General features: G+C 44.2%; 1 protein-coding gene across 3 annotated transcripts in view; it reads right to left on the bottom strand.

Moving 5' to 3' along the window:
- Nucleotides 1–10287, bottom strand: part of LOC101822885 (C-type lectin domain family 2 member E) — a 98451-nt gene that overhangs the window by 69830 nt on the left and 18334 nt on the right. The window contains exon 6 of one of the 3 annotated variants that reach the window (XM_040737397.1): nucleotides 8456–8787. The exons of the other annotated variants lie outside the window; for them this stretch is intronic. The gene's annotated coding sequence lies outside the window, so the exon portion shown is untranslated. Of the gene's footprint in view, nucleotides 1–8455; nucleotides 8788–10287 lie in introns of those variants that run through there. 3 annotated transcript variants of the gene reach the window in all.

Here is a 10287-nt window from a genome sequence, read left to right as displayed (position 1 = left end):
CTGCCTCTTCAGCATGTCCTACCGGCCTGCGCCACCAGACCCGGCAGTTACTCTGTTAGCGAGAGTCGTTGTTGAAGCTTCCCGTTGATAACGCAATATGGTCAGGCAGTACTTGCTGCTTTAGGACAGGCTGATGCAAAGAGATCAGCGCTCCCTGGCGGTCCTTCCAGGAAACACACTCGCACTCTGTGTACGTTCCTCTTCTGCCCTGTCGCCGTCCACAGGCAACAGCGGAGGATCAGTGCTCGGAGGAAGGCTGCTCCCCGGGGTGACCTTCCCCAGGGATGGCCGACAGCTTGACACCGACCCCTAAGTGGTCAGGGTGGGAAGAGAGCTCACAAGGAAGACTAGCGCGTGAACACTGTTGGTCCTTGCCGAGTGGTCCCTCCCCCATCACTGGAGCATTCTTCTCTCTGCCGCTGTAGGCACCTCCTTCAAGGGGTTCACCAGCCCCAGAGGACCATCCCAGCCCCACCCAGCTTTAGTGTTCTAGCAAGGGATGAGTCCAGATGTTAAAGAATGATAACAAATTTCAGTTCTTTAAGCCCGAGGATAAGGAGGATGGGCAAAAACCAATCTTCCTTTTTTTAACCCCCCTTAAGATTGTTGTTTTTGTTTATATTGTCCGTGTCTGATGAATTACATGAGATTTGGAGTTCTAGTGAGAAGATACAGGATTAACTTTTTTTTTCTTACTTTATACCGTCTTTTTTTTTTTTTTTAACTCCCCCTTAAGATTGTTGTTTTTGTTTGTGCACTCAGAGCAAGAACCTGTTCTACAGGTCCTGGCATTTACATCTCCTTACCCTGACTGTCTCTCTGTGGCTTGATAGAGGTTATAGTGCCATGAATTTTAGGAGCAAAGAAGCAAGGTATTGTGTAGCTGAGGCCACAAGCTCAAGCTTCAGCCTCTAGAGTATCTTCCTGTGAGTGCTGTCTTAATAGAGACCAGCTCCTTTTTTTGTTGTGGAGTATGCATTTTTACTAGTTAATAGTAGACAACTTAAATAAATTAATAGAAAACCAATTATGAATCCTAAAGTAACATGCAGGGAAGGTGTACTGTGATATAATAGAGTTAGGGAACTCAGCTACATAAAGTGTGCTTTCAAAAAGGTAGTTTTAAGTGTTTTTGAAACTATTCATAAAATTACATTTTCATTCTACTTTTAAAAAAAAGAACCTTTGGCTATGGGTGCAAATGTTAAGGTAGGAAAATTATCATTAAGCAAAAATGTTTGACTACTTGTGGACTTTTAAGAAAAAAGCTTAACTTGTGAGCTTAATGTCATTTTTTTTTTTTGAGACAGGGTTTCCCTGTGTTGCTTTTGAGCCTGTCCTGAATTCTCTCTGTAGCCCAGGCATGGACCACCAATGCCAGACTTTAATGTGATTTTTAAAATATTTTATTTATTATGCTTTGTCAGCATGTCAGAAGAAGGCACCAGATCTCATTACAGATGTTTGTGAGCCACCATGTGGTTGCTGGGAATTGAACTCATGACCTTTGGAAGAGCAGGCAGTGCTCTTAACCACAGAACCATCTCTCCAGCCCCCAATGTGATATCTGATGTAAAGATTTTAATTTGTTTTTGGAAAATATGTAACTTTTTGGTCATGAGGTAAACCTGTCTTTCATAGAAATTTTTTTCTTATGGGGATGGAGGGATGGCTCAGAGGCTATGGAGCAGGGATTGCTCTTCCTGGGGTCCTGAGTTCAATCCCAGAAACCACAAGGAGACTCACAACCATCCTTAATGAGATCTGATGCCCTCTTAGGGCCTACATGCGGGCAGAGCAGCATACAAGGAAAAAAGGAAAGAAATTTTGGCTTAGGAGGTAAGACAAAGATTAAGAAAGAAAATAGGAGGAAGAATAAGGAAAGATGTAAGGGGAAACATCAGGGAAGAGGCAAAAGGAAACACATCTGAAAGAAGGGAAACAACTGGGAAGAAAAAGCAAATGGAAAATACCCGGCAAAAGAACAAAACGGGGAAATGTCAGACGAGGAAGAACAACCAACAGGGGAAAAAAAAAAAACGAGGAATTGAGCTTTGGCCTCAGATAAACTTCCCATGTGTCTGTGCTTCAGACCAACAGTTTGCCTGGCCAGTGCTATTCTGCGTTTTCTCTGACCTCCTGGGAAATTGCTGTGGGCTGGGCCCCTTGGCAGCAGGGTTCCTTTGAATTACAGTACATCCTGCTGTGTGAGGGGTTTATTTTAGGCTGCTCCCATCTGTAAAACAATCTGGGGCTTTTTCAGGGGTGACCAAGTATGTGGGGGAAAAAGGATTAGAAGGAAAGTCAAGTGTCTCAGAGCAAGAGTGGAGGAGATCAGAGGACATGGGGGCTATTGGAGAAGGTTGTGGGGTTGGGTGTGGGCATGGCTCAAATGAGAGACTTCGATTTAATATTTACAAGTGTGGAGAAGCTGTACTCTGGACAGAGGGAGAGTTAGGAAACCTCAATACTGATGAGGCCCTTGAGTGAGTGTGTAGTGAGGATGTGCAGGGGACTGTGGAGTGAGATTTTGTTTGTCTCAGGAATGAGCAGTGCCCCTGGCCAGGGTCTAGGGACAAAGTGGCCAGCCTAGAGTGACTATGTCTAGCTCTTTAGAGAAATAGGCCATGGGGTGACATGTGCCCCGCCTAACTTTTGGCAAAGTATTTTGAGGGCTTCTTCTTGCTGTGCATGTGAAGAGATAGAAGTGCTCGTATGGGCCAGAAACTCTAGTGAAGAATTGAGAGTAGACTTGACTGTGTTGATGGGGAAAGAAGGGATTAAGGGGGAAGGTGTCTCCTCTAGGGGCCCTTTAGTGGCATGAGAGACAGGCTGAGCAACAAGGGAAATGTTGAGGATCCATATGCAGAGAAATGAAAAGTCTGGTAATGCAAGCTGCTCACACTGGTTTGTGGGTGGGGAAGGCAAGGAGTTCTCCCTCATGAGACTGACAGGCCCACATGAATGACTGACAGCTGGCAGTTCTGGGCCTTGTCCCTGGAAATCATATACCCACAAGAGACAGCTTAAGAAGGGTCATGGAGTGTTGGAGATAGGTCTGTGGAGAAGAGCTGCATAAGAGGAGGTCACCTGCACACTGGAGGAGATGAGGGGACAAGGCTAGGTGGGGTCCTGTTGTAAGACCTGGACAAAGTAGTGGGGGCCGTCTCAGAGTCCTTGCAACAAAACCATCCAGGTGAGTTGCTGGGCAGGCAGGATGTCTACATCTTCCTATGTGAAGGCAAAAGTCTTGGGAAGATATATAGAGAAGGATAATGAAGAAGGCCTCTTTAAGATCAAAGGCAGAAAAGATGGGAACACAGGAGGGGATGGAGGGATGGAGGTAGTATACCTTAGCAATCACAGGGAAAGTACACACAATTGCCTGGTTGTTTTTCTGGAAGTCCTGGAGGTGATAAGTACACCTGGGCTTTTTGACACCTAGTTGGTACCTTTTTGAAGAGAGTTAGTGAGAGGTACAATGGCTGCTTGCAGAGACCAGGGAATCAGTCAAGCTCAGTCATGGAAGTCTGCAAGCATGGTGGTGGTGAGTCTTCAGGAGACAGATTGCTGTGGGAGTCAAACTAAGTAGGTTTAGGAATAGGGTCAGTATCCAAAGAAAGCTGACGCTCCAAATGACATTGTAACGATAAACGGCACACTTACTAAAAGTAAAGCTAAGTATTGATTGTAGAAATTACTCACAAGATACCAAACAAGTAATCCAGATGAGCCCAGTAGTTTTCCGCTGCCGAACTGGAAGCTGAAATCCGGAAAAAAGACCAAGACTTCCGCTGTTCAACCTTTTATGCCTTTCCCCGTAATGCCCCCTAGCCATGCCTAAAAGTGGCCCTGGCTAGTGACGTAGTTCACCACCTACGTACGTATACGTCTTTACGTCCATCGGTATACGTCTTTAGTCATGCCTAACGTGGGTGTGGTTAGCGGTGTGGTAAACCGATCTTTTATTACTTCATCTGTATGTGCCTCTAGTGAGTCACATGGTTAATGGCAGCATACTGGCTTCCTCCTACAGAAAGCTGTAAGAGAAGTCCTGTCTACGCACACACACACACACACACACACACGAGAGAGAGAGAGAGAGAGAGAGAGAGAGAGAGAGAGAGAGAGAGAGAGAGAGAGAATGGAAGGAACCCCTGGGTGGCACACAGGGAAGCAGAAGCAGGGAAGGAAACTCTCATGAAGAGAGAAAATGACAACCCAGAACACACTGACTTCCTCAACCTGAATCAGACTTCAGGGAGTCTAATAACAGATTGTTTACAATGTATTTAATCCCAGAATAGTTTGGGGGTGGGAGAACTTTCCTTGTGTAATACAAGCCCCATTGCTCAAATAATATTAATTACATTGATATTCAAGGGAGAGATCTTCTGGGATGTTAGCTAAAGCCACTCCTGCTTGGGGGATCTTGGGGGAGCCTCTGGCTATGGGGATCATTGGATTACTAGACACCTCTGGTCTTGGTTATAAGAGCTTGATATGGCCTGGCCCAACAGGTGGCACAGATCACTAGGCTGTTTGTCATTTCCAGTTCTCAGCTTTCTGGATGGAAGAGCACATTTTACATCTTTTCCATTGGAAAGACAATCTTGTATGCTTAGCATTCCTGGTTTCTCTAGAGATCTCTGTGTAGGTCCTTCATACTATGTTCCCAACAAACAGAGACAGAGAGAGAAGATACAAGGGGAGGAAAGACAAGGCTATGTTTCCTGAGTGAGAAAATTGTTCATTATGAAGCAGGATAGAAAAACAGGGACAACTATGGGGACTGAAGAAGGAAAAGAAACTGCTCGCTCCTTCAGAGAAGGTGAGAAGACACACGACACACTTGGAGACACAGAAGCTGAGAGCACTAACCATCCCTTAATACACAAAGCATGAGCACACCCAGGATCCCCTCTCCTAATGCCATTCCTTACAGATCTCACTGCTAAGCCTGACTACAAAGACTTCCCTGCCCCATGCAGCCCCTTGCAGGCTTCCATTGCCAGCTGACTGCTTCCCTGGTCTCTAAATCAGCCTAATTTTCTTATATTACTCATTTTCCCCTGTCCTGGAAAGTGCCCTCCTCCTCTGTCCTGACCTGCCTTCTCCTTTTCCTTTTCTCTCTCTCAAATGCCAATGAAAGAGTCCTCAAGTTTCCCTCTGAGCTCTTTTATCAACTTTTTATCTTTTTATCTAAAAAAACTAGGAACCTTCAAACATACCTTAGGTTTTGGTGGGTGGTCATAGGTAAACACTTTGTCTCTTTAGATTTTTCTTTAACTGCTATTTCAGGAGCTCATTTTTGACCTGATACATATCACACCCCATGGGCAAGAGGGTTGACAGTCATGTCTCTATGACATGCAGAGGCTCCTAGATTAAAAATAAAGAGCAACATGACTTTCCTCTGGACTGCTGTAGGAAAACTCCCTTCAAAAAATTCTGCCCTGGGTCCCACCGGGTGTCCATTGGAAGATTTCTTTTTTGTGTATTATTTCTAGGCTGTCTTCTATCTCTTGTTTTAGTATTCTGTCTCCCTGGGAGAAGGAAAGGGGTCTCTTTTCCCCTTCCCCCTTGAGGACGAGGACAAGAGAAGATGCAAGTGGAATGCCTTCTTTCTCTTGTCCCACCACCATCTGTGTGGCTGGTGGAGGTGTGAGACGTGGAATAAGAATTGTATCTCCCTCTCTCCCCTTCCATGTGGCTCTTAAGTGTTTGGGGTTACTTACACTCGATCCTTGTGTATATCCACAAAAGGAGGGGGTAGCTACACCCGGTAATGTTTTCTGGAGTCCCTACTAATGAGGAGGTCAATTCATTTCTTCCAGTGGATCAAAGGAGTAATGTCAGAATTCAAACTCTGATTTCTTTCATTTTGAAATATATACCTCCTTTGTGGCCAACGGAAGAATTGTGCGGGGTAGGGGTAGAGTGGATGGGTACTTATTAGCATTAGGATATAGCTGGATACCAACTACACTTATAGGACCCATGTCAGTCTTATCATTAGGGACTCAGAGGATTTGGTGATGACCCATCTGTCCTGTGTTTTGTAGCCTACTTATGCTGGGTGTGGTGTGTCCACAGGTGACAGAAGACACTGCTGTAGCAGTGATGATGTCCACAGCATATGAAACATCCCATATTGGCTCAAGGTTCTTTGTCACAATCTCCTTACCCACACAAAGTTGCCACCTGGGACTTGTGGACAGACTCCATGCAGATATGCAGCCTCTCAAGCTGTCTGATGAATGGTCCTCTGTGACTGTTGTAAGAATTGAGAGAACATAGGGAGGCAATAATTTGTCATTTCTGTTTCATGAGCTTCTTAATATGGGATGCATCTCTGCCAAGGAGAGAAAAAGCAGATTAGTCCAATATTCAACAGTCTCAAGGACATGTCTAGATAATGTTTCATTTCTATTTGTCCTTCCTATCTGTCCTGAGTTTTGTGTAGTTGTCAATCAACATTTAGGGCCATTAGCAGATTGGAGAAACTTTGGCCAGGAAGTCTGAGCCATCTAGGAATAATATCTGGACCTGAGTAGTTCTGAATTTTTAGCTGCATGCACTCAGGTAATCTGGTGTGAAGATGGAAATAATGCTACCTAAAATGGGGGTTTAAGATACTTTATTGAATATAGAAATGACTTACTGAGAAGCGCTCTATTGTCCCCACAGCAGCCAGGATACAACAGAGAGAGACATACTTTCTCTCTCCTTTTTTCTCCCACCTGTCCCATGTACCCCTGTTTGGGGTGTGGACAGTATCTTGAATTTGTGAGCTTTCCCCTACACTGATGGAGTTTGGTGATCATCTGTCTTCTGATAAAGGCAAGGAGTACAGGTCCCTAATCCAGAAAGAACCACCACCTGTGTTTGTCTCCTGATGAGTATCTTTTCTTTTTCTTATTTGTTTTTGTTTTCTTGTTTTTCTTTTTGTTTTTTCAGACAGGGTTTCCCTGTAGCTCTGGAGGCTGTCCTGGAACTCACTCTGTAGACCAGGATTGTCTCAAACTCACCAAGATCAGTCTATCTCTGCCTACCTAGTACTGGGATCAAAGGCATTCACCACCACTGCCTAGCGAGTAGCTTTTCTTTTTGTACCCTTGATTTCTTTATATAAATGTTGGGCTCTAGAACAATTAAGATTTAGGCCGGGTAACCAAGATCTGAGGAAGCCACACTGGATCAAGGGCCACTTTCAGGGCAGCCAAATTTGCTGCTTTGTTCCCTGGCCATGATAATGTTGTTGTTGGTGGTGGTATTTATTTAATTAATTAATTATTTACTTAGTTATCTTCAGAGTGATGTTAGGAGCCCTGTCTCTCTGTAGGGGGACCATGGCCATGGGCTTTGGCAAATGAATAACAAATATCTGTGTACATAGAGAGGGCTTTGCCCTTCTCACAGTGAAGAGCCTGGGTTAATGCCAGAAGCTCGGCCCTTTATGCAGAAGTCTCTCAGCATCCTGTTCAAGGTGAAAGCTGTGGCCTCCTCACACCTATTGCACGGTGAACAAAACTTCTCCATTTCAGCATGTCTTCAAGTCTGATGTATTGGACTACATTGATCCCTTTCAGGAAGTACAGATTGCCAAGGATCCAAGATAGGAGGTCAGAGACTCCTCATCCTGTTGTAAATGAGGTACTCTTACCCCAGAGGAAGAGGCCAGGATGAGCTCTTTATGAACTTCAAGTTCTTACTGAGCCACACACACTTGGCCAGGGTCACACCCTCTTGTGACTTCAGGTCTCAAATCAGCCCCTAGCTGAGTGAGCAGGGACTTTATAAAGGCAAAACCCACAGGTATGGTACATTCTATGAGCCACTCAAACACTTAACAAGTAATAAAACTTATGTATATCATTACACTTCCACACAGTTGGAATAGCCATGCTGAAGACTGTAATTTTGGTTTTAGACTTTCACTGTCAATTATAAGAAAAAATAAGAAAAACCTATGGAAGAGCTGAAACGAGAAAAAAAAAAAAACAATTTCTTCATACCTTTTTCATGACTTACAGGTCCTTTACCTGCATCCTGTCCTTCCTTGTCACCATATATCACTGTATTTGTCAGGGTTCTCTAGAGTAACAGAACTTATAGAATGTATCTTTTTCTGTATACACAAAGGGTGTTTTATTAGAATGACTAACAGGCTGTGGTCCAGATAGTCCAACAATGGCTAGCTAGGAAGAGAAAGTCCAGCAATCCAGAAGTTGCTCCATCTGTGAGATGATGGTCTCTGTAGATGCTGGAATCCTGAAGATGTAGGCTCTAATGCAGCGGTTCTCAATCTTCCTAATGCTGTGACCCATGGATATAGTTTCTCACGTTGTGGTGACTCCCAACCCTAAAATTATTTTCTTTACTACTTCATGACAGTAATTTTGCTTCTGTTATGAATTGTAATGTAAATATCTGATAAGCAGAATATCTGATATGTGACCCCCCAAAGGGGTAGACACCAATAGGTTGAGAAACACTGCTGTAGTGCCAGTGTAGGAATGGGCTTGCTAGCATGTGAGAGCAAGCAGGCAAAGAGCGAGAACTTCCTTCTCCCATGTCCTTACGTAGGCTTCCAGCAGAAAATGTGGCCCAAACTAAAGATGTGTGTTCCTGACACGGGATCCAGATTAAAGGCATGTGTCTCCCTACCTCAAAAGTCTGGACGAGAAGTGGATTCACCCACTTCAAACCAATCAGAAACATTCACAGGAATGGCCTCCTGTAGGTGGAGGTTCTTGTCCCACCAGGTCCCATCACCCTTCTCAGCTGCAAAGAAACACACAAATGGGATATTAGTTAGAAACCTGTTGTCCGATGGCCAGGGCTTCTTACAGGCTGGCTCTAATTATTAATGCATTTCTGTTAATCTAAGTATTTCCACGTGGTCTTATCTTAACAGAAAAAGGGCTGAACCTGTACTCCTTTCTCAGCTACATGGCATCCCACTCTTCCTTCCCTTTCCCAGCATTCTCCTCGACTCCTAGCCCGTCTATATTCCTGCTTCTATTGGCCAGTGTTTTATTCATCAACCAATAAGAGAAACATATATACAGAAGAAAATCTGCCCATCTTCCTCCATTTCTGAATTGTAGCTCATTCCAGATGTACTCAAGTTGACAACCAAGAGCAACCACCAAAGGCTTCCAGCAGAGCAGAAGGTGTGGCCTGGGTTGGATGTGGGTTTTCCCAGGTCAAATGACTTGGATTAAAGGCATGTCTTCCTACTGCAATGATCCAGATTAGAAATGGATCTTCATACTTCAAATTAAGCAAAACTCACTCACAGGTTTGCTCTCCATCTTAGGGTTTTACTTAATTCTAGATGCAGTTGACAACCTAAGTAGCCATCACGTGGGCTGAACAGACTTAAAAGCAGAGGTCCCAAAGGACAACTCTGATTCTCTTTGAGTAGAAGCAGGAAACTTCTTTGGTCCTGTCCTGGCCAGAGTTCAGAAATGACAGATGGGGATCTGGTTCCTTATATCCTAGATGAGTTACCTGACTGATGGTGTGCATAAGGATGTAACAGACACTAAGCATGCCTGCTGAACAGCTTTAGCATTGGATCCCTAGATCTTCCTAACAGAAATCCACTATATTGATACCTTAGTTTTAGCTCATAACTTAAATGTCTTTTGGGCCTGTTCATCAAGGAATGTTACAGTATCCTTTGAGGCCATTGAAAATATCAGTGCTCTGTTGAGTCCTATTTCCTCCTGGAAAGAATGGAATCTGTTTCTTGTCCTGAGCAGACACAACACACCACTGTGTCCTGTCATAAGGGTCCTGCTGGGCCTGTCACTCACTTGGCCAAGAGACCACCATTCAGGAAGGCTGATCACCTGAAGCCATGCTAAAGAGGTGGCAGGAGAAAGTATTTCTTTACTGAGATGATGTGATTTTCCTTCCCTGAACTCCACTTTTCGTGGTCACCTGTGCAGCTGCAGCCAGTCTGTGCAACTCCCTGGCTTTTCTGAGTTCTAAAGCATATCTGTGCATCTCTGTGATCTGATTCTCTTCGCCTGCTTTGCAACCATGTCATGTCTGAGATGATATTATTTATGATTTATTAAAGCTTGCCTGAAGATTCAGAAAGCAAAGTCAGCCACAAGCCATAAAAGTCAGACACACACCTTTAACCCCAGCATCCAGAAGCTAGGAGGTAGTGGTACACACCTTTAGTCGTAGGACTCAGAATTAAGATGTAGACAGATCTCTCTTAGTTCAAGGCCACCCAGTTAAAATGAGTTAATACATCACATGCCT

Source organism: Mesocricetus auratus, unplaced genomic scaffold (assembly GCF_017639785.1).
Source record: "Mesocricetus auratus isolate SY011 unplaced genomic scaffold, BCM_Maur_2.0 Super-Scaffold_100676, whole genome shotgun sequence".
Lineage (NCBI taxonomy): Eukaryota > Metazoa > Chordata > Mammalia > Rodentia > Cricetidae > Mesocricetus > Mesocricetus auratus.
This window is presented reverse-complemented; position numbering and strand designations above follow the sequence as displayed.